Raw genomic sequence first — 22,938 nt, 5'->3', positions numbered from 1 at the left:
ATGCTTTGTAAGTAGGAAAACCTGCAAAATCGGCAGTGTATCCAATACTTGTTCTCCCCACTGTATATCCCACCAGTATGAGGGAAGTACAGGATTCTGACAAAACAGTCACCAGTAAAGCCAGTCAGGCTGAGGACCAGGTCAGGTCTGGTCTGGGCATGATTAGGAGAGCAGAGAGAGAATACATTTTTTGATCTCACTCATATCCCACGGTGACCCTTCACTCAGAGGCCTGCTCCTCTCAATCTTTCAGCAGGACTGGACTCTAAGCAGAGTGTCAGTGGAGCTGAATCCTCAAACCTTGCACTGGCTGGTGAATTGGTGGCCATATGTATCATGTGCTTGTAACGCCCGTCGGAAGAAGTAGACCAAGGTGCAGCGTGGTACGTGTTCATGATTCTTTATTTACTCAGAACACCCAAACAAAACAACAATAGAATGACGAACGTCACGTTCTGTAGGCTTCACAGAGCTAACAAAAAACAACATCCCACAAACTAAGGTGGCAAAACAGGCTGCCTAAGTAGGATTTCCAATCAGAGACAACGATAGACAGCTGTCCCAGATTGAGAACCATACCCGGCCAAAACATAGAAATAAAGAACATAGAGTTTCCCACCCGAGTCACACCCTGACCAACCAAACATAGAGAATAAAAAGATCTCTTTTCCCTGTGAAATTATATTTTAATGGGGAAATACTATGGCAAATTAAATAAAGAATATATTTCAAGGTTGTTTTATGAATGTATTTTGGCCTCAAGACTTCAAAAATAACTTTTACTCCAAGATGCTTCACGAACTGTAATGTATGCGTTACTATTTTGGGTAAATGCACCCCCACTCGCCACCCCCTTTTCTGTCTTCATACTCTTTTTCAGACACGAGAAGGACCCCTTATTGGCAGTGAATATATGCCTCTAAAAACATAATTCAACTTTACGCTGCTATCTCCACTGCTCCTGGCTCAGCTGTGTTTCTTCCATTAGGAGCTGTAAATAAAAGGATCTCTCTCAGGCTGGAAAGATGAGCAAAAGACAACGACACCTGGAGAGACTCAGCCACTCCATGGACATCAGGTGTCTGCATGTACCTAGACATCTACACGGTTTGGTGCTGTGGCTCCAAGACGATTCTATCCCCTACAGGACATACTGCACATGGAAGTGTGCTTTGTGTGAGTGCCTGTTCTTACTTGGATAATATTTTATAATTCAAAAAGTATACAATCAGTGCATTCCATATGTTTTAGAATGACAAACAACAGGACTGAACATATAGTCCATAAGAGATTCAAATACACATGTTCACATTTGTAAACCTGTTTGAGCAGGACAACATTCCTCCTAACAACGTGACATATCCTAACATAAAGACAACATTTTCAAAACCAGAGGGCAAGAGGTCAGAGAAAAGTCCCAAGCCAATCAGAAGTGATCTGTTTGCCTCCTGCAGGGTGACTGTTTGCCCCCATTTTCCCCCAAACCCACCTCCCTTATCTGCCTATGGAGAGCAAAGGAGCGAGTGACGAGGGCCAGGGATCACTGCTTGGTAAGGGCATGTCCTGCCCTGGCCTAACTCTGTTCCTGTCCTCTTCCAGGGGCCTCCGGAGCCACGGTGGGGGCCACAAGCTGACCAGCACTAAGACAGACCTCCCAGCCTTGTTTTCGCACCGAGGTATGAGCCTGACTCTGGGCTGGCTGACGGAGAGAGAGAAAGGGGGATGGGATGAGGGAGGTTCATCTGGAGTTCAGGGCAGATGTTTGCCAGTAGTCTCGCGCCACAGGAAAGCTAAATTGCTTCCGGATCCACGTATTCACTTCTGCAATGCTCTGGGATACCCTTCCTTACCCCCACCTCTCCCCCCCCCCCCCCTTGTTTAGGTCAGTGTCAGCCAGTCAGTCAGTTGTGATTGTGCTGGTCCCGTGGCAGAGGGCCACGATGTCAGAGGGGAAGCAGTCTTTGAGCAGAATGCCTCTGTCTCTCTGGCTGTCCAGCTCTTCAATGAAACCATGCCAGTAGATGACCAGTCCTGGACCAAACCTATGGAGGGGGAGAAGACAGAAATACATTAACGTTCATGTTATCAAAGCAAGGCATTCATCAACAGAACAGTGACATCATAGTGAGATACTAAAGTAGCTTTCAGATAGTTTTCCATCCAAATCCCATATGCTTATGGCTGTTTACTTTGGATTTGGGGAGCATGACATTTGCAGCAGAGACAGTGAATTAGAGAGTGAGAGATATAAAGGAGGAGATAAGCTCTCTGAGATGTACTCCTTTGATCCCTGTCCAGGAAACTTGTGCTGAATCAAATAAAAAGCTGCCGGTGTGATAAGATCCCACTGACACAGTGATATACACACCGGATCACCTTACAATGGCACTGAAATAACAATAATCATAGTAGGAACAAAGCCCCAGGCATCCCCAGAAACCTATCTGTCATGGGAAGGGTCCTGTACAGTGCACAGTGCCCAGCGAGAGTTCACAGGCGGCAGGTAGCCTAGCGGTTAGAGTGATGGGTCAGTAACCGAAAGGTCGTTAGTTTGAATCCTTGACCCGACAAGGAGAGAAATCTGTCGACATGCTCCAGGGTGTCTCAGCGAGAGTGAGATATGCAAAAAAACATTTCCAATTCATACCTGCATGTTAAAACACACTTGTACATGTGTGAAATAGGACAAATATAAGAACACACAAAAGTATTATCATAAACTAAACTGCCCCACTAAAGCTAGCTAAACTAGACCAGCTGTTTTATTTCCATGCTTGACTCCCCAAGTCCCGACAGAAAGACAGACAGCCACTTTGCCTTGGCTCACAGTGCTTCACTCCCCAGGTCCTGACAGACAGACAGACAGACAGACAGACAGACAGACAGACAGACAGACAGACAGACACGTTGCCTTGGCTCACAGTGCTTCACTCCCCAGGTCCTGACAGACAGACAGACAGACAGACAGACAGACAGACAGACAGACAGACACTTTGCCTTGGCTCACAGTGCTTCACTCCCCAGGTCCCGACAGACAGACAGACAGACAGACAGGCAGACACTTTGTCTTGGCTCACAGTGCTTCACTCCCCAGGTCCCGACAGACAGACAGACAGACAGACAGACAGACAGACAGACAGACAGACAGACAGACACTTAGTCTTGGCTCACAGTGCTTCACTCCCCAGGTCCCGACAGACAAACAGACAGAAAGACAGGCAGACACTTTTCCTTGGGTCACAGTGCTTCACTCCCCAGGTCCTGACAGACAGAGAGACACTTAGTCTTGGCTCACAGTGCTTCACTCCCCCGGTCCCGACAGACAGACAGACACTTTTCCTTGGCTCACGGTCCTTCACTCCCGAGGTCCCGACAGACAGACAGACAGGCAGACAGACAGACACGTTGCCTTGGCTCACAGTGCTTCACTTCCCAGGCCCCGACAGACAGACAGACAGACAGACAGGCAGACAGACACTTTGCCTTGGCTCACAGTTCTTCACTCCCCAGGTCCTGACAGACACAGACAGACAGACAGCCAGACAGCCAGCCAGACAGACAGACAGACAGACACTTTTCCTTGGCTCACAGTGCTTCACTCCCGAGGTCCCGACAGAAAGACAGACAGACAGACAGACAGACAGACAGACACTTAGTCTTGGCTCACAGTGCTTCACTCCCCAGGTCCCGACAGACAGACAGACAGACAGACACTTTGCCTTGGCTCACAGTTCTTCACTCCCCAGGTCCCGACAGACAGACAGACAGACAGACAGACAGACAGACACTTTGCCTTGGCTCACAGTGCTTCACTCCTCAGGTCCCGACAGACAGACAGACAGACACTTTGCCTTGGCTCACAGTGCTTCACTCCCCAGGTCCCGACAGACAGACAGACAAACAGACAGACAGACAGGCAGACACTTTGCCTTGGCTCACAGTGCTTCACTCCCCAGGTCCCGACAGACAGACAGACAGACAGACAGACACTTTGCCTTGGCTCACAGTGCTTCACTCCCCAGGTCCCGACAGACAGTCAGACAGACAAACAGACAGACAGACAGGCAGACACTTTGCCTTGGCTCACAGTGCTTCACTCCCCAGGTCCCGACAGACAGACACTTTGCCTTGGCTCACAGTGCTTCACTCCCCAGGTCCCGACAGACAGACAGACAGATACTTTGCCTTGGCTCACAGTGCTTCACTCCCCAGGTCCCGACAGACAGACAGACAGATACTTTGCCTTGGCTCACAGTGCTTCACTCCCCAGGTCCCGACAGACAAACAGAGAGACAGACAGACAGACACTTTGCCTTGGCTCACAGTGCTTCACTCCCCAGGTCCCGACAGACAGACAGACAGATACTTTGCCTTGGCTCACAGTGCTTCACTCCCCAGGTCCCGACAGACAGTCAGACAGACAAACAGACAGACAGACAGGCAGACACTTTGCCTTGGCTCACAGTGCTTCACTCCCCAGGTCCCGACAGACAGACAGACAGATACTTTGCCTTGGCTCACAGTGCTTCACTCCCCAGGTCCCGACAGACAGACAGACAGACACTTTGCCTTGGCTCACAGTGCTTCACTCCCCAGGTCCCGACAGACAAACAGAGAGACAGACAGACAGACACTTTGCCTTGGCTCACAGTGCTTCACTCCCCAGGTCCCGACAGACAAACAGACAGACAGACAGGCAGACACTTTGACTTGGCTCACAGTGCTTCACTCCCCAGGTCCCGACAGACAAACAGACAGACAGACAGGCAGACACTTTGCCTTGGCTCACAGTGCTTCACTCCCCAGGTCCCGACAGACAGACAGACAGATACTTTGCCTTGGCTCACAGTGCTTCACTCCCCAGGTCCCGACAGACAGACAGACAGGCAGACACTTTGCCTTGGCTCACAGTGCTTCACTCCCCAGGTCCCGACAGACAGACAGACAGGCAAACACTTTGCCTTGGCTCACAGTGCTTCACTCCCCAGGTCCCGAGAGACAGACAGACAGACAGACAGACAGACAGACAGACAGACAGACAGACAGGCAGACAGACAGACAGACAGGCAGACACTTTGCCTTGGCTCACAGTGCTTCACTCCCCAGGTCCCGACAGACAGACAGATACTTTGCCTTGGCTCACAGTGTTGTTCTAAGCAATATGAATAATAACTACTTGCCAAGCTGCCTAAGAAAAGTCAAGTTCAGACAACATTTAAATGTAAGGTGTTTTTTTCTCTCTCTCTCTCTATTAGCCCCATCATATATCCTGAGCCCCATTGAAAAGGCTCAGAAGCAATTCAAATGGCAGTTCTGCTGGAGAAGCACAGCGTTATTTCACTGCTTCTCCCTGACATGTGATAAATCATCTTTCAAGCTATTTATTACACCCCAAAGATCCGCCAGTAGCCCCCTCTGTGTAGCGCATATCATACCTATTCTTTGAACTCTAGCTGCCGTGCATAAAGTCATGTCACAGTTGAATTTTTGGGCTCGGGAGAGGAGCCCCCTTCGTGCACAAAAACAGATTGGGAGAGAACAGTGAAGTAAGGCTGTCTGGTTCCCGACACTCTATCCTCAGACAGTAAAGGGTGTTTTGGGGTCTCTGAAGAAGTCTCTGAAGAGCCAGACAGGAAGCTGCACACAGGGACTGCAGAGCGAGAACCAGGAAGTTCATAAAACCTTCATAATCTTGGAAGATTCCACGATCAATCACCAATCACAGCCTATTAGAAGTAACGACCACAACCAACACTGGTACATTAGAAGGATAGGAACATTCATGCTAAGTATAGTAGAGACTATAAGTTATGTCTGTGGTGATACTGTATGGGTTTGATCTTGGGGTTCTCTGGAGTGTTTGTGTGTGTTTTACATGTTATGTGCGTGGTGATCAGAGTTGGGATTAGTTACTTGGAAAAGTAATAATCCTCATTAGGTTTAACAAAAGTAACATGTTACTTTACAATACTACTTTGTGTGGAAAGTAACGCGTTATATTTAAGCAATAAAGCCAGAGGGAGTGTGGTATATGGCCAATATACTACGGCTAAGTTCTTAGGATACAGCCCTTAGCCTTGGTGTATTGGCCATATCTACAAACCCCTGAGGTGCCTTACTGCTATTATAAACTGGTTACCAACGTAATTAGAAGAGTAAAAATACAGTTTTTGTCATACCCATGGTATACGGTGGTATAAATCTCACCATTTGTTTGACTGTTGGAGGGAGCAAGGCGAGCCACACCCACTCTACCAAAGACAGGCTACTTACTAACTCAGGTTGGATCACTAGTTCCTCCTTTCATCTGTGGGGGTTCTTTCCTGTGCTAGTCTACAAGTGCTGCACTATATATGAGCTGCTTAATTAGCCATATATACTGTAAGCCAGACTTTTCAATCAAAATCTTTCTCTCGTGCCGCAAATTCTGGTTCTGGATCGCACGTGCACGGACCCATAAAGATAGATAGAGGGCACACTTGCCACTAGACGGGAAAGCCCTCTATATGGGCTTTGCTACCTCAGAAGCGATCAATGGAAAGGACAGCTGTAAAGGCAGTCAATGTTGTTCTCCTCCTCAAACGAGGAGGAGCATGGATAGGACCAAGATGCGGATTGAGGGAAATAAGCCATCTTTTAATGAAAACAGCAAACAAGACACTACAAAACTACAAAACAACAAACGAGACTAACCTTCAACTGTCCTGTGAGGACACAGGAACAAACACCCACAAAACACCAGTGAAACCCTGGCTGCCTTTGTATGACTCTCAATTAGAGACAAACAATACACACCTGTCTCTAATTGAGAATCATACCAGGCCGAACACAAAACCCCACATAGAAATACAAACATAGACAAACCCACCCAACTCACGCCCTGACCAACTAAAATGAATACAAAACAAAGGAAAACAGGTCAGGAACGTGACAGAACCCCCCCCTTAAGGTGCGAACTCCGGGCGCACCAGCACAAAGTCTAGGGGAGGGTCTGGGTGGGCGTCTGTCCACGGTGGCGGCTCTGGCGGTGGACGAGGTCCCCACCCCACCATAATCAATCCCCGCTTCTTTATCCCCCTCCCAATGACCACCCTCCCACTAACCCCACCTAAATGAAGGGGCAGCACCGGGATAAGGGGCAGCACCGGGATAAGGGGCAGCACCGGGACAAGGGGCAGCACCGGGACAAGGGGCAGCACCGGGACAAGGGGCAGCACCGGGACAAGGGGCAGCACCGGGACAAGGGGCAGCACCGGGATAAGGAGCGGCAGGTCCTGGCTGAGGGACTCCGGCAGGTCCTGGCTGAGGGACTCCGGCAGGTCCTGGCTGAGGGACTCCGGCAGGTCCTGGCTGAGGGACTCCGGCAGGTCCTGGCTGAGGGACTCCGGCAGGTCCTGGCTGAGGGACTCCGGCAGGTCCGGGCTGAGTGGCAGCTCCGGACTGTAGGGCAGCTCCGGACTGTAGGGCAGCGCCGGACTGTAGGGCAGCTCCGGACTGTAGGGCAGCTCCTGACTGGCGGGCAGCTCCTGACTGGCGGGCAGCTCCTGACTGGCGGGCAGCTCCGGCAGCTCCTGACTGGCGGGCGTCTCCGGCGGCTCCTGACTGGCGGGCGTCTCCGGCGGCTCCTGACTGGCGGGCGTCTCCGGCGGCTCCTGACTGGCGGGCGTCTCCGGCGGCTCCTGACTGGCGGGCGTCTCCGGCGGCTCCTGACTGGCGGGCGTCTCTGGCGGCTCCTGACTGGCGGGCGTCTCTGGCGGCTCCTGACTGGCGGACGGCTCTAGCGGCTCCTGACTGACGGACGGCTCTACTGGCTCGGGACAGACGGCTGACTCAGATGGCTCGTGGCAGACGGCTGACTCAGATGGCTCGTGGCAGACGGCTGACTCAGATGGCTCGTGGCAGACGGCTGACTCAGATGGCTCGTGGCAGACGGCTGACTCAGATGGCTCGTGGCAGACGGCTGACTCAGATGGCTCGTGGCAGACGGCTGACTCAGATGGCTCGTGGCAGACGGCTGACTCAGATGGCTCGTGGCAGACGGCTGACTCAGATGGCGCTGGGCAGACAGATGGCTCAGACGGCGCTGGGCAGACAGATGGCTCAGACGGCGCTGGGCAGACAGATGGCTCAGACGGCGCTGGGCAGACAGATGGCTCAGACGGCGCTGGGCAGACAGATGGCTCAGACGGCGCTGGGCAGACAGATGGCTCAGACGGCGCTGGGCAGACAGATGGCTCAGACGGAGCTGGGCAGACGGGCCGTTCAGGCACCGCTGGGCAGACGGCAGACTCTGACCGGCTGAGACGCACTATAGGCCTGGTGCGTGGTACCGGAACTGGAGGTACCGGGCTGAGGGCACGCACCTCAGGGCGAGTGCGGGGAACAGGAACAGCGCACACTGGACTCTCGTGGCGCACTCTAGGCCTGGTGCGTGGTACCGGAACTGGAGGTACCGGGCTGAAGGCACGCACCTCAGGGCGAGTGCGGGGAGAAGGAACAGTGCGTCCAGGGCTCTGGAGACGCACAGGAGGCTTGGTGCGTGGTGCCGGAACTGGAGGCACCGGGCTGGAGACACGCACCATAGGGAGAGTACGTGGAAGAGGAACAGGGCTCTGGAGATGCACTGGAAGCCTGGTGCGTGGTGTAGGCACTGGTGGTACTGAGCTGGGGTGGGAAGGTGGCGCCGGATATACCGGACCGTGAAGGAGGACACGTGCTCTTGAGCACCGAGCCTCCCCAACCTTACCAGGTTGAATGGACCCCGTAGCCCTGCCAGTGCGGCGAGGTGGAATAGCCCGCACTGGGCTATGCAGGCGAACCGGGGACACCACCTGTAAGGCTGGTGCCATGTACACCGGCCCGAGGAGACGTACTGGAGACCAGATACGTTGGGCCGGCTTCATGGCACTCGGCTCGATGCCCAACCTAGCCCTCCCAGTGCGGCAAGGTGGAATAGCCCGCACTGGGCTAAGCACGCGTACTGGGGACACCGTGCGCTTTACCGCATAACACGGTGTCTGACCAGTACGACGCCCTCTTACTCCACGGCAAGCCCGGGGAGTTGGCTCAGGTATCCAACCCGGCTTCGCCACACTCCCCTTTAGCCCCCCCCCCCAAGAAATTTTTGGGTGAGCCTCTCGGGCTTCCGTGCTAGCCGCGTACCCTCATACCTGCGCTCCTGGGCTGTGGCTGCCTTCTTCTCCTCCCGAGAGCGGCGATTCTCTCCCACCTTAGCCCAGGGTCCTTCTCCATTGAAAATTTGCTCCCAACTCCATTCCTCTTCTCTCCATTGCTTTAGTTCTTGTTCTCTCTCCTCAATCCGCTTGGTCCTGTTGTGGTGGGTGTTTCTGTAAAGGCAGTCAATGTTGTTCTCCTCCTCAAACGAGGAGGAGCATGGATAGGACCAAGATGCGGATTGAGGGAAATAAGCCATCTTTTAATGAAAACAGCAAACAAGACACTACAAAACTACAAAACAACAAACGAGACTAACCTTCAACTGTCCTGTGAGGACACAGGAACAAACACCCACAAAACACCAGTGAAACCCTGGCTGCCTTTGTATGACTCTCAATTAGAGACAAACAATACACACCTGTCTCTAATTGAGAATCATACCAGGCCGAACACAAAACCCCACATAGAAATACAAACATAGACAAACCCACCCAACTCACGCCCTGACCAACTAAAATGAATACAAAACAAAGGAAAACAGGTCAGGAACGTGACAACAGCAGCTGTCATGACATTTCTTCGAACAGCCTTTCTCCGCTCGCTTAAGAACTAAATGAGGAAACAAGTGGAAATCGGATCATGGAAACACGCACCCGGTAGAGACATGATTCTGAAAGTAAAGCACACGTTGTTTGACAAAGTAAATGTAATAATATTACCCAATTTGAAAAAGTAACATGTTTCTGATTACATAACATTCCTTTTGTACCACATTAACCCCAATACTGGTGGTGATACTGTATAGGTGTGATTATGAATCTTCTTGTTGACCTTTGACATGTGCGTGACAACAAGGCATCTTGACGACGTAAATAACCACAACCTGCAGCGGTAGTCAGGTGTCATGACATCAGCCTTCAGCTACATGTTCAAGGAATGCATGTATGATGTAACCCACCTGACACGTACAGTACAGTACACACACATTCAGTACACACACATACATGTACACACACGTACAGTACACACACGTAAAGTACACACACATACAGTACACACACGTAAAGTACACACACATACATGTACACACACGTACAGTACACACATGTAAAGTACACACACATGCAGTACACACACATAAAGTACACACACACATACCGTACACACACACATATACCTGGCTTAGGAAGGCCACCAAAAACTCTGAGATTTCCATACCCAACTATAACACTTTTCGTCAAGATAGAACTGCCAAAGGGGAAGCAGTTGCAATCTACTGCAGAGATAGCCTGCAAAGTTCTGTCATACTTTCCAGGTCTATGTCCAAACAGTTCGAACTTCTAATTTTAAAAATTAATCTCTCCAGAAATAAGTCTCTCACTGTTGCCGCCTGCTACCGACCCCCCTCAGCTCCCAGCTGTGCCCTGGACACCATCTGTGAATTGATCACTCCCCATCTAGCTTCAGAGTTTGTTCTGTTAGGTGACCTAAACTGGGATATGCTTAACACCCCGGCAGTCCTACAATCTAAGCTTGATGCCCTCAATCTCACACAAATCATCAAGGAACCCACCAGGTACAACCCTAAATCCGTAAACATGGGCACCCTAATAGACATTATCCTGACCAACTTGCCCTCCAAATACACCTCTGCTGTCTTCAATCAAGATCTCAGCGATCACTGCCTCATTGCCTGTATCCGCCACGGGTCCGCGGTCAAACGACCACCCCTCATCACTGTCAAACGCTCCCTAAAACACTTCTGCGAGCAGGCCTTTCTAATCGACCTGGCCCGGGTACCCTGGAAGGATGTTGACCTCATCCCGTCAGTTGAGGATGCCTGGTCATTCTTTAAAAGTTACTTCCTCACCATATTAGACAAGCATGCTCCGTTCAAAAAATGCAGAACCAAGAACAGATATAGCCCTTGGTTCACTCCAGACCTGACTGCCCTCGACCAGCACAAAAACATCCTGTGGCGAACTGCAATAGCATCGAAGAGCCCCCACGATATGCAACTGTTCAGGGAAGTCAGGAACCAATACACGCAGTCAGTCAGGAAAGCAAAGGCCAGCTTTTTCAAGCAGAAATTTGCATCCTGTAGCTCTAACTCCAAAAAGTTCTGGGATACTGTAAAGTCCATGGAAAACAAGAGCACCTCCTCCCAGCTGCCCACTGCACTGAGGCTAGGTAACACGGTCACCACTGATAAGTCCGTGGTAAATCGAAAAATTCAACAAACATTTCTCAATGGCTGGCCATGCCTTCCTCCTAGCGACTCCAACCTTGGCCAACAGCCCCGTCCGGTCCTCTGGCAGTCTCTATGGGGGTACCACAGGGTTCAATTCTCGGGCCGACTCTTTTCTCTGTATACGTCAATGATGTTGCTCTTGCTGCGGGCGATTCCCTGATCCACCTCTACGCAGACGACACCATTCTGTATACTTCCGGCCCTTCCCTGGACACTGTGCTATCTAACCTCCAAACGAGCTTCAATGCCATACAACACTCCTTCCGTGGCCTCCAACTGCTCTTAAACGCTAGTAAAACCAAATGCATGCTTTTCAACCGTTCGCTGCCTGCACCCGCACGCCCGACTAGCATCACCACCCTGGACGGTTCCGACCTAGAATATGTGGACATCTATAAGTACCTAGGTGTCTGGCTAGACTGCAAACTCTCCTTCCAGACTCATATCAAACATCTCCAATCCAAAATCAAATCTAGAGTCGGCTTTCTATTCCGCAACAAAGCCTCCTTCACTCACGCCGCCAAACTTACCCTAGTAAAACTGACTATCCTACCGATCCTCGACTTCGGCGATGTCATCTACAAAATAGCTTCCAATACTCTACTCAGCAAACTGGATGCAGTTTATCACAGTGCCATCCGTTTTGTTACTAAAGCACCTTATACGACCCACCACTGCGACCTGTATGCCCTAGTCGGCTGGCCCTCGCTACATGTTCGTCGTCAGACCCACTGGCTCCAGGTCATCTACAAGGCTATGCTAGGTAAAGTGCCGCCTTATCTCAGTTCACTGGTCACGATGGCTACACCCACCCGTAGCACGCGCTCCAGCAGGTGTATCTCACTGATCATCCCTAAAGCCAAAACCTCATTTGGACGCCTTTCCTTCCAGTTCTCTGCTGCCTGCGACTGGAACGAATTGCAAAAATCTCTGAAGTTGGAGACTTTTATCTCCCTCAACAACTTTAAAAATCTGCTATCCGAGCAGCTAACCGATCGCTGCAGCTGTACATAGTCCATCTGTAAACTACCCACCCAATTTACCTACCTCACCCCTATACTTCTTTTATTTATTTACTTTTCTGCTCTTTTGCACACCAGTATCTCTTCTTGCATATGATCATCTGATGATTTATCACTCCAGTGTTAATCTGCTAAATTGTAATTATTCGATTTATTGCCTACCTCATGCCTTTTGCACACATTGTATATAGATTCTCTTTTTTCTACCATGTTATTGACTTGTTTATTGTTTACTCCATGTGTAACTCTGTGTTGTTGTCTGTTCACACTGCTATGCTTTATCTTGGCCAGGTCGCAGTTGCAAATGAGAACTTGTTCTCAACTAGCCTACCTGGTTAAATAAAGGTGAAAAAAAAAAAAAATACATGTACACACACATGAAGTACACACACATACAGTACACACACACACACACATACAGTACACACACATACAGTACACACACATACATGTACACACACATACAGTACACATACATACAGTACACACACATACAGTACACACACGTAAGTACACACACATACATGTACACACACGTAAAGTACACACACATACAGTACACACACGTAAAGTACACATACATACAGTACACACACACATACATGTACACACACATGAAGTACACACATACAGTACACACACATACAGTACACACACATACATGTACACACACGTAAAGTACACACACATACAGTACACACACGTAAAGTACACATACATACAGTACACACACACATACATGTACACACACATGAAGTACACACACATACAGTACACACACATACAGTACACACACATACATGTACACACACACACCCTCCCTCTTCCTGTACCAGCCCCTAAAATCAGTACATACTCCTGCACCACTGTCCTGCATTCCCTGTTTTACAGTGTGTGATTTACGGCCTTGTATCTGTGAGCGAACAAATGGAGAAAGACCACAGATGCACACTGCAAGTTCACCGCAAAGTCACATACACAGGCCTCCATGTCCCTCTCATATCTCAACCAGCCACTGTATGGGCCCCAATTCTTTTTATGGAAATGTTATGGAAACAAAACCTAAACATTTACATTAGATGACTTTGGAAAAGGGGTTATGCTCCTCTTTCCTGTACAATATGCATTCCTTGCTTGGGAAGGGGGGTGTGGTGAGGGAGGAGACGGGGGAACGGTTGGTAGAGGCAACCTTCTGAAAAGGTTAAAACTGTACATCAACAGATAAGACGTACAGCGGCGAACGATACATCAAGGCCATGGCTTGTCAGGGGAGGCCGGGCACAAATTGAAACAAGCTAAATTATAAACACAGGGGAAGTAGTGTCACCATACCGTAAAGAAAATAAATGGGCTTTGAATCCTACTCTGAATGAATAAGAGTCAATAATAGTGGGGGACCTTAAAGTAAAATCACAGAGCAAGGCCTAGTCCTAGCACATTAACACTGGTACTGACAGAGGATAGGTGGTGAGGTAAGCAAAGGGTCAAGGGTCGTAAGGTGGGGTGAAGTTAAGCAAGTAAGGTTGGATAGCACAAAGAGGTCCAAGTCTTTTCAATGAACCAAATCAAAAGAAACAGAAAAACTGTTGTAAACGTATAAACCATAAAAAACTTCCTCTAAAAGGAGTCTGGTAATGAATTAGAAACCAATTTCAGCCTCTAGTTTTTCTGTAATTGTGGCTTATTATGTGGGCTGGTTCTCTCCTTAACCTAGCGGGTGTGTATTATACACCGCTCAAGGGAAAGTCTGCCATCTTCCAATAAACACCTAACTGCCTAACGAGTTTGTGAAATTGTTTGTGAAATGTAGCTAATTTCAGCAAGTGGACGAGTCGGGAGGGGCGAAGATTGAGGCTGCCAGGCGCGCTGTCTGTCATTAGCGCTAACGGTTCTCTCTTAAAGCAGGTGCCATGCTGCTTAGAACGACAGCTTAATGAGAGCACGGCACTCAGGAACAAAAAAGACCCAAATGGAGGTGTACAGAGTACTATTAGCACTGCCTGCCACACACAGTTGCACACACAGTTACACACACAGTTACACACACAGTTACACACACAGGCACACACACAGGCACACGCACACAGGCACATATAATAGCACAGACACATAACACACATGAATACTAACACACACACAATCGTAGCATAATTAAAATACTAATTGTAGCTATACACAGTGTCAGTTTCAGCCTCTCCTCAGTAGCTCTAATAGAAAGTTATAGAAATCTCAGCACAGTGAGGACACTCTGTGAATGTCCCTGGATGTCAGAGAGCAAGGCCTATATTTCAGCATTTAACATTCCAAAAGAAAAGAAGGTCAAGGTTCATTTGATGTGTCAGGAATAGTGAGACGGTGCTCTGAAAAATCTGGGCAAGAAAACAACATTTATTCAACACTATTTTATTTATAAATTACTGCTGCGGTGTAAATGAAATGGAGACAAAATGACCCCTGATGTTACCACACCTTTACCTAATTCTACATCACCATCCAAACTTTTTCAACAAATGGCCCTGCAATGATTCTCTCCATAAAGACGTCTTTGTTCGCAGGTCCATACATCAGGTCGCAAGGTAAACTGGTAAAGGCACAGGGATTATTTTATTTTTCTCTCTCCCCTGAAATACAGGTCTGGAACCTGCTCAACCACTTCAGAGAAAGAGTGAGAGAGTAACTAAGGCAAAGACAGATAGAACAGGAGGGACAGAGGTAGAGAGAGAGGTAGAGAGAGAGGTAGAGAGAGAGGTAGAGAGAGAGGTAGCGAGAGAGAGAGAGAGAGAGAGAGAGAGAGAGAGAGAGAGAGAGAGAGAGAGAGAGAGAGAGAGAGAGAGAGAGAGAGAGAGAGAGAGAGAGAGAGAGAGAGAGAGAGAGAGAGAGAGAGAGAGAGAGAGAGAAAGAAAGAAAGAAAGAAAGAAAGAAAGAAAGAAAGAAAGAAAGAAAGAAAGAAAGAAAGAAAGAAAGAAAGAAAGAGGTAGAGGTTGCGATAGAGAGATGGCCAGCCAGGTCCTAGCTGTCACAGCCGTGGTCAGTTGTTGCTGTGGGTGGCTGATTAATAGCTGCTTATTTATAGGGCTTGAACTGGGTTGCAGGAGGTGGTGGGGGGGGGACTCAAAGCCTGCAAGCGAGCCGATACGGCCTGCATCTGTCTGTACATACTGCCTGCATATTTCAATGGCCCAGTATGGAAGTCTGTCTGCGTCAGCCAGCCCAATGATAAGCACAGTACTGATAAAAAAAGGCCCTTCCACCAGCCTATCCACAGGACATTTAGGGCTGATTCTGCCAATTGAGGTGGCCTCCAACAAAGCAGGTGGTAAATAAACAGCCCGCCCACATCCTGCTGCCCGACTGTTCATAAATAACACAAGGTGAACAGAACAGTCAGCCAACCACTAGCCTGGTTATTGACATCACTGCAACTAAGAATAGAACACAACACAAATCACCTCTTCTCTCCTCCTCCTCCCTCCTTTATGCTGCTGGAAATGTTCAATTCCACCCAGGTATGTAAAATACAAGGTGGCCATAGCCAACAATCAGCCTCCAAATGAACCCCACGAACGTATACAAGCACCGCAATTAAGGTGGAAAAGAGGGTAATAAAGAATAAAACATCTTCCGCCAGGTGTAACTCTCCTAGATGTTTTTATGCCTCTCTCTCTCTCTTGGTGTCGATGGGGTTTGGAAATGGGACGTGACACGGATGTGGATCTTTTTCTTCTATGGCTGTTGGTGGTAGAGAGCGGGATGGAGGGATGAAAGGGTCATTTATGCCCACCGGCGCAGTATGCCAATAGGAGTGACGGAGATTAGAGGGGATTATGGAGTTTTATCAGGAAACCACACAAACCTCTGACCCCTGCCCTGGGCCCTCTGACCCTGCCTGTCATTGGTCAAAGCTCTGCTCATGCTCTATGGCAGGGGTCTCCAATCTACGTTAAAAAAAAAAAGACATACCGTGATCAACAATTTTATTTCTAGCTTTCAAATAGGCCCATTCTTCTCTTCTCCCCTGTAACACTCCCCGGGTTCTTAGTGTACTAGAGAAAGTAGAGCACCATAATCTGTCAATATAACTGGTCAAATAATGGCTACTAAACAAATCTATGGGGGAACCCTATAAAATCTCTCTTTTTCCAAAATGATGCTTTACATTTCCAAATGATGTTCTCAGTTCTCTTTTTTCCTCCTTGTATATATTTTTAGTTTTTCACTCTGAAAATGTCAATTGTTCATAGAGAAACAACGAAATTCGATGTTCTGAGTCCATGTCAATGCTTACATCACAACAGAGACAATTTCTTTAGGTGTGGAGGAAAACTAACAAATAGGTTTTTGAGTGCAATTCTCCTTTAATTGTGCATCTATCCCTTTAACTTCTTTAGCATAATGGTTATTGTTCGGAATTTCATATGACTGATGTGCCCAAAGTAAACTGTTAAACAACTGTTAAAATAATGTCTGTGAGTATAACAGAACTGATATGGCAGGCAAAAACCCAAGGAAAATCTATCCAGATTCTTTTTTTTTTTGAGGTCACAGGCCATTTCAATGCTAGCCTATGGGATATACAAATAGATAGGTCCCAGATTGAAGTTCCTATGGCTTCCACTAGATGTCAAAATGAGCAAGTAGTTGTAGTTTTTCCATGGTGTCTCTAATTAGAAAAGCAGTCTTGTTAGTGCGTGAATGAGGTGCGCCCTCTTCGTTATTTATCTTCCCTATTGAACATACTATTCTCTGTCTTAAATATTATTGTTTATTTAGATATTAGAGTACCTGAAGATGAATTAGAAACATCGTTTGACTTGTTTGAACAAACTTTATCGGTAGCTTTTTGGATTCGTTTGTATGCATGTTGAACGAGTGGATTACTGAGATCATTGGCGCCAACTAAACAGACTTTTTGGATATAAAGGACTTTATTGAACAAAACAACCATTCATTGTGTAGCTGGGACCCTCGGGATTGCAAACAGAGGAAGATCTTCAAAGGTAAGTGATTTATTGAATCGCTATTTGTGATTTTGTGACGCCTGTGCTGGTTGAAAAAGTATTTTGATGTGGTGCGCTGTCCTCAGATAATCGCATGGTATGCTTTCGCCGTAAAGCCTTTTTGAAATTTGGATTAACAAGAAGTTAAGCTTTTAAATGATGTATGACACTTGTATTTTCATGAATGTTTAATATTACGATTTTTGTATTTTGAATTTCGCACTCTGCAAATTTACCGGATGTTGTCATAGGTGTCCCACTAGCGGTTCATGCGCCCACTGTGCGTCTAGCGAGTGAGAAATGTTCCCGTCAAATGTGTTGGTCTAGCGATGGTTCTGTCCTGCTGCTGCTCATTTCATGGCAAATACTAAATAATAGAAATAAATGATGTACTTGCTCATGATAGACTTCTGCCAGGTAAGCCTACTTTGCAGTTAACATTTAATTGAGAAGGTTTTGGGGAAAGTATTTGTCAACCCACAAGACGGTTATCACATCAACTGGCTACACGGAGTGATGGACAAATGCAGGAGTGGTAGACAAACGTACACACCACACAATCAGACAGAGGAAATATTGTTGGTAATTAATTGGCAGATATGGTGTTAGGTTTGGCTTTTTAAGCCAATAGTGGCTAACCAGTGGCGGAATAATGTAAATGTTTCATTGATTAGATAATATCTGGGAGCTTTCGGTGTCGAATACTTGTAAGAATTGTTTATAACAGTTTGCGATGGAACACATGACAAATTGCATATACTTTCAGAATAGTTTGGCGAGTTCCACATATAGTAGGTGAGCTGCCAGCTACTGGTAGCACGCGCTAGACCTTTTGGAGAACCCTGCTCTATAGCTTCAAACACATGAAACATGGTCGACCCCATAAACGATCATGTCCTGTAAGCAAACAACCTCATTACCTTAGAACCTCAAATCCCTTCCCATTACCCCACGCTCCGACAGCCAGGATCCCACTTCTGACAGAAAAAACACTCAGGACCTCCGTTTGACCTTACACAAATCTACACCCACTATCTGCTCTAACTCTAGAACCCCTCCCTGTCCTCTCACACTCCCACTGCACTATCATCTTCCTAAAACTGTCATCTTCCCACCAGCCCATCACCATGTTGAAACCTAGGCCACTTATAGACCCCTATCACTCCTCACAACCATATCACCTCCCTAAAAGGATCCCACTTCTGACACCAACTAGCTGCGTGTTCTAATATGATCACCTTCCACAACCCTAAAGCCTATCAAGCAGCTGTATTGATAACCTGGTTAATACACAGAGAGTACAGAGGCTCGTCTTCAGGCGACTCTGGATGTTATAATTGTATCAAACTGCTAAAGCTCATTACCCTGCTCTGGTGTATTAATCACTTGGCCTCTATGGGTGAGAGTGGGACTGAGACATGTAATGACCAGCAGGCCAGGCATGTCTGTGATAACTGAGATGGAGGGCCAGATTTAGACTCCTCATCTAGTAAAGCTGGCACGGTGCTAGCTGGGGAGAAGTGGATGGAGGTGGAGCTCCTTCAGTGGATGATCGTAATGATGATGATTCTATGAGGTTTATTAATGGATACACAGGACCTGTCTGCTTATGGATGAGAGCCCTAATGACCACTGCATGAAATCATGTGCAAAACGAACGCATATTCCTTTAGATGCGTTTTCCGCAGTATGGATGGTGCAGTGGAAAACCATACTATACTGTAGCTGTACTTTCCGACCGTTTGTGAGTTGTTTCAGGAAACTAGGCGTATGTCACACGTCACTACTTCACAGGAGCAACATACATTTTTTATCTAAATGCGTTTTTTTTGGGCAGAAATGCCTTCTGGAACATGTGAACTTTCATGTGCGTTAATAACAAACTTGTATTCCATCCTTAAATTGTTAAATTATGAGCCTAGTTGGTTCAGCCATGGAAAAAGACAGGAACCTTCCAACTAGCCATGATTGGCTGAGATAGTGTATGGGCTGGACATGCCGGGAGATGAGTTTGGATTAGTCTGCCATGTAGCACGCTTCTGTCTATAATGTGAGCGGTTCAGTATGTGTTGACAGTCCTTTCTACCACGCTGTTTTTTGAAAGAGATAACGTGAGTCATTGAGAACTACAAAAGCGTTGCTACTTTTCTCAACAACATCGTTGGTGTGAATTTAGCGGGCGCTATCGACAGATCAGTAGGAAAACGTGATGGGCTGCATATGCCACTGTCAGTGTGAACCGGAGTGACGTGACACAAAGCTGGCCAAACAAGATGTAGCTACAAACAAAATGTTCAATGGTTCCAGTCTGCCGTGAAGTGTTCATCCATGTATATGGGTAAGTGTCTAGCTACATTTTCCAGATAAAGGTGTCTAATTTTGTCATTTTAATTGCAAGTTAAAGCATACTGTTTGTTAGCCAGCAAATGTTAGCTTGCTGGCTCATTAGCTAACGTTACGTGTATGATCTGTGTAATAATATTATTCGAATCAGAAATATATTTGCATTGCTAGTTATAGCCTAATGTTAGCTAGTGAACATTGTACCTAGATTGTTTATATTCTGCAGATTCATACTACAGCTAGGACATTGTTTGTTTTGGTAGTAGAATGAGTTGGGGTTATGCCAGTTCATTGTTTAGGTAGCTTGCTACCGAGCTAACTACATGTCTAAACAAAAGACTCCACTTCGGCCGGATTATTACATGACCCATCAAATTAGCAGGTGTGTCTGTGGCTGATTACGGCCATGTCTAGACAATAGTGACCCATCCACTGAGCTAGATGTGGGTGATGGGTGGTTATAGCATTTCCTTCACATGACCCATCAATTTAGAACTGTGTCGGGTAAGCGTCGTCTTATAACAATAAAATATTTATCAAATATTTGTATCTGGACACTTTCTGTATTTGAAATTGCTACAAATCAAGTATGCAAGTTCTATGACTGTACCGTTTACTGTCACATGACTTGACGCTGGAGAGACAAAGCAGGTCAAACATTTAACGAGGAACGGACATGGAACAAGACAGGAACAGCGTCAGCATACAAGAAAACAAAGACAAAAAACAATCAATGCATCAGCAGGGAACAGAGCAGGGAAACTGACAAATATAGGGGAGGTAATAAACAGATGATAAGTGAGTCCAGGTGAGTCCAATATCTTTGAAGCGCGTGACGAAGGAAGGCAGGTTTGCGTAATTGATGGCAGGAGTGCGTGATGCAGGGCAGCCTGGCGCCCTCAAGCGCCAGGGGAGGGAAGAGCGGGAGCAGACGTGACAGTTTACACCTTCTGTATCCTGTGCATGTGACAAATAGACTTCGATGTGTGTTTACCACATGGCCTCACATGTGAATCCTTAAAGAGATGGGTGGAGCTAAGGCTTAAGAGGATGTGAATGATGCTGAATTGGTGGAGACAGAGAAGAGCTCTCCAGTAGGTGTACCAAAACATTCAAGGGCAATTTTCTCAAAACTGGGGTTACAAGTTTATCGACTTTCAAAGTAGAATTACTTTCCCATCATTCCTCAACTGTAGTATATGATATACAATTTCCTAGCTCTGAGTCTCTACTTTTATCCAATGTAAAACACACAATTTCAAATTTTGCTACATAAGACTGAATCGAGGCGGTCAGTCACATTTGGTCTGTGTTAGCACAGCATGTGTAATATCATGCTTACCAAACATAGTCAAGAGGTCTCAGTATATGTTTAATGCTTAGTGCGACCATTAACTCAGCACGTACTCAACCTCAAGTAGAGTCGCATATCAGGGCAACCAGTGTGTGTGTGTGGGTATGGGTCGGATCATTCTCAGATCTGCTGCGTTACGGTCCGATGCGCTCTGACACACACTCCCCTGTTTTGGCTGCGGAGCAAAACCAAACAACTGGCGGTCTGGCCATGGTCCTGGCTGGTTTGTGTTCAGAGCAGCAGGGCCGGCCCTAAAAACACCGTCATACAACAACCTACCATGATGTTTTCATCAACTACAAAACATAAAGCACAAAGCACTCAAGCTGCTGGGCTACAGCTACAGCACAGACCTTCATCCATCCACTGTTGCTGCACCTTCATCCATCTCTTTCCCGCTCCCTCGCCCTTTCCATCTTTCTCTATTCATCTCTCTCACGGTCTCTCTTTCCAACTCTCTCACTTTTCATCGCTCTGTTCTCCTCACCCTCAGTCACTGGATCAAGTGTCAGGTGACTTAGAGTTCTGATCTTTCCCAGAGATGTGTTCCCCATCACCTCTGAATGGCTCTCTACATCACCAGAATGGACCAACCCCTTCCATTATGACATGCTCAGTAGGAATTCATTAGGAGATGATACATTTAAATGGCATTTTATTACAGGACCTCATTTTGTTTCATGAATGGTGTCTCATGTAACAAAGCCAGGACCAATTTAATCTGTGTGCCGGAGTGTTGTTTTACTGAACACACACTTACATTTTGTGTTGAGTGTCAGTATTTTACTTATTCATACATTTGTAATATTCAATAACATCAAGTATGAAAACAGAAGACGAATATGCCTTTAAAAAAAGCTGTGTTCAGACAAGGCCTGTTAAGCTCCAAAACCAAACACAGACCCTTGTGCTAACTGTGAGATGTATACAGTCCCCCCCTGGCTCTTTGATGAATCCCCATGTCTCTAAGCCCCGCTCAGAGACAGGAAGTGTCCCGTGGTACAGGCTGGGGAGCGCTGCAGACAGAGAGGAGGATGACAGTGTCAGGGGAATACACACTCCTTTAACCTGTTATTGTGAACTCCCAGCAGCCCCGGACGATAATTACCGCCCCTCTCTGGGGAAACCCAGTGAAAGGGCGTCCATTTTGTGTCCGCTCTGCTGTGCTCCGGCACGGCGCTAGGCCCCAGCCCTAATCCTGCCCTTAACCCTGCCTGCTAATGTGCTTTCAATTTGGGATGAGCCCCCTCTACAGCCACGGCCCTAATCAACAACAGTTTGGACTGTAACCCAATCTGGCCCTGCTGAGGCTGCCTGGGCACCGCCCCACTGATGGCTCCAACAGAGGAAAGTAGGTAACTGTGTGTGTGTGTGGGGTGCAGAGAGGGTATAGGTGTGTGTATATGAGGTTATATGGCTGTGTGCGTACTTGCATGTGTGTGTGTCCTCTACCTCCCACCATTCTGCAGAGATAAACACACAGCGTCCATGGTCTAGCCCTGGTCTGGTCTCAGAGGGCCTGACCTGACCTCGTGCTGCTGATAGGAACTCAAGACAAATCACACACATGGAATAGATCTATCCGCCTTAGCCTCATCACGCCACTCACTCAGCTTGCTTTGGATGTTTGCATTTCTTGCCTGTGAATCAATATGCACAATACACAGAGCTTAAAGGGATACCTCAGGATTGTGGCATTAAGGCCCTTTATTTAAATCCCCAGATGAACTTGTGGATACCATTTTTATTTTTCCAGTGTGAAGGTAGTTTGAGGTAGTTTTGTGAGCCATTGCT

At 47.4% G+C, this 22,938-nt stretch overlaps 1 pseudogene; it reads right to left on the bottom strand.

Annotated features, from left to right (window-relative positions):
* Positions 1-1,897: 1,897 nt before the first annotated feature.
* LOC129813371 (CDAN1-interacting nuclease 1-like) overlaps positions 1,898-22,938 on the bottom strand; it is a 90,454-nt pseudogene continuing 69,413 nt past the window's right edge.

This window comes from Salvelinus fontinalis, chromosome 16 (genome assembly GCF_029448725.1).
Source record: "Salvelinus fontinalis isolate EN_2023a chromosome 16, ASM2944872v1, whole genome shotgun sequence".
NCBI lineage: Eukaryota > Metazoa > Chordata > Actinopteri > Salmoniformes > Salmonidae > Salvelinus > Salvelinus fontinalis.
This window is presented reverse-complemented; position numbering and strand designations above follow the sequence as displayed.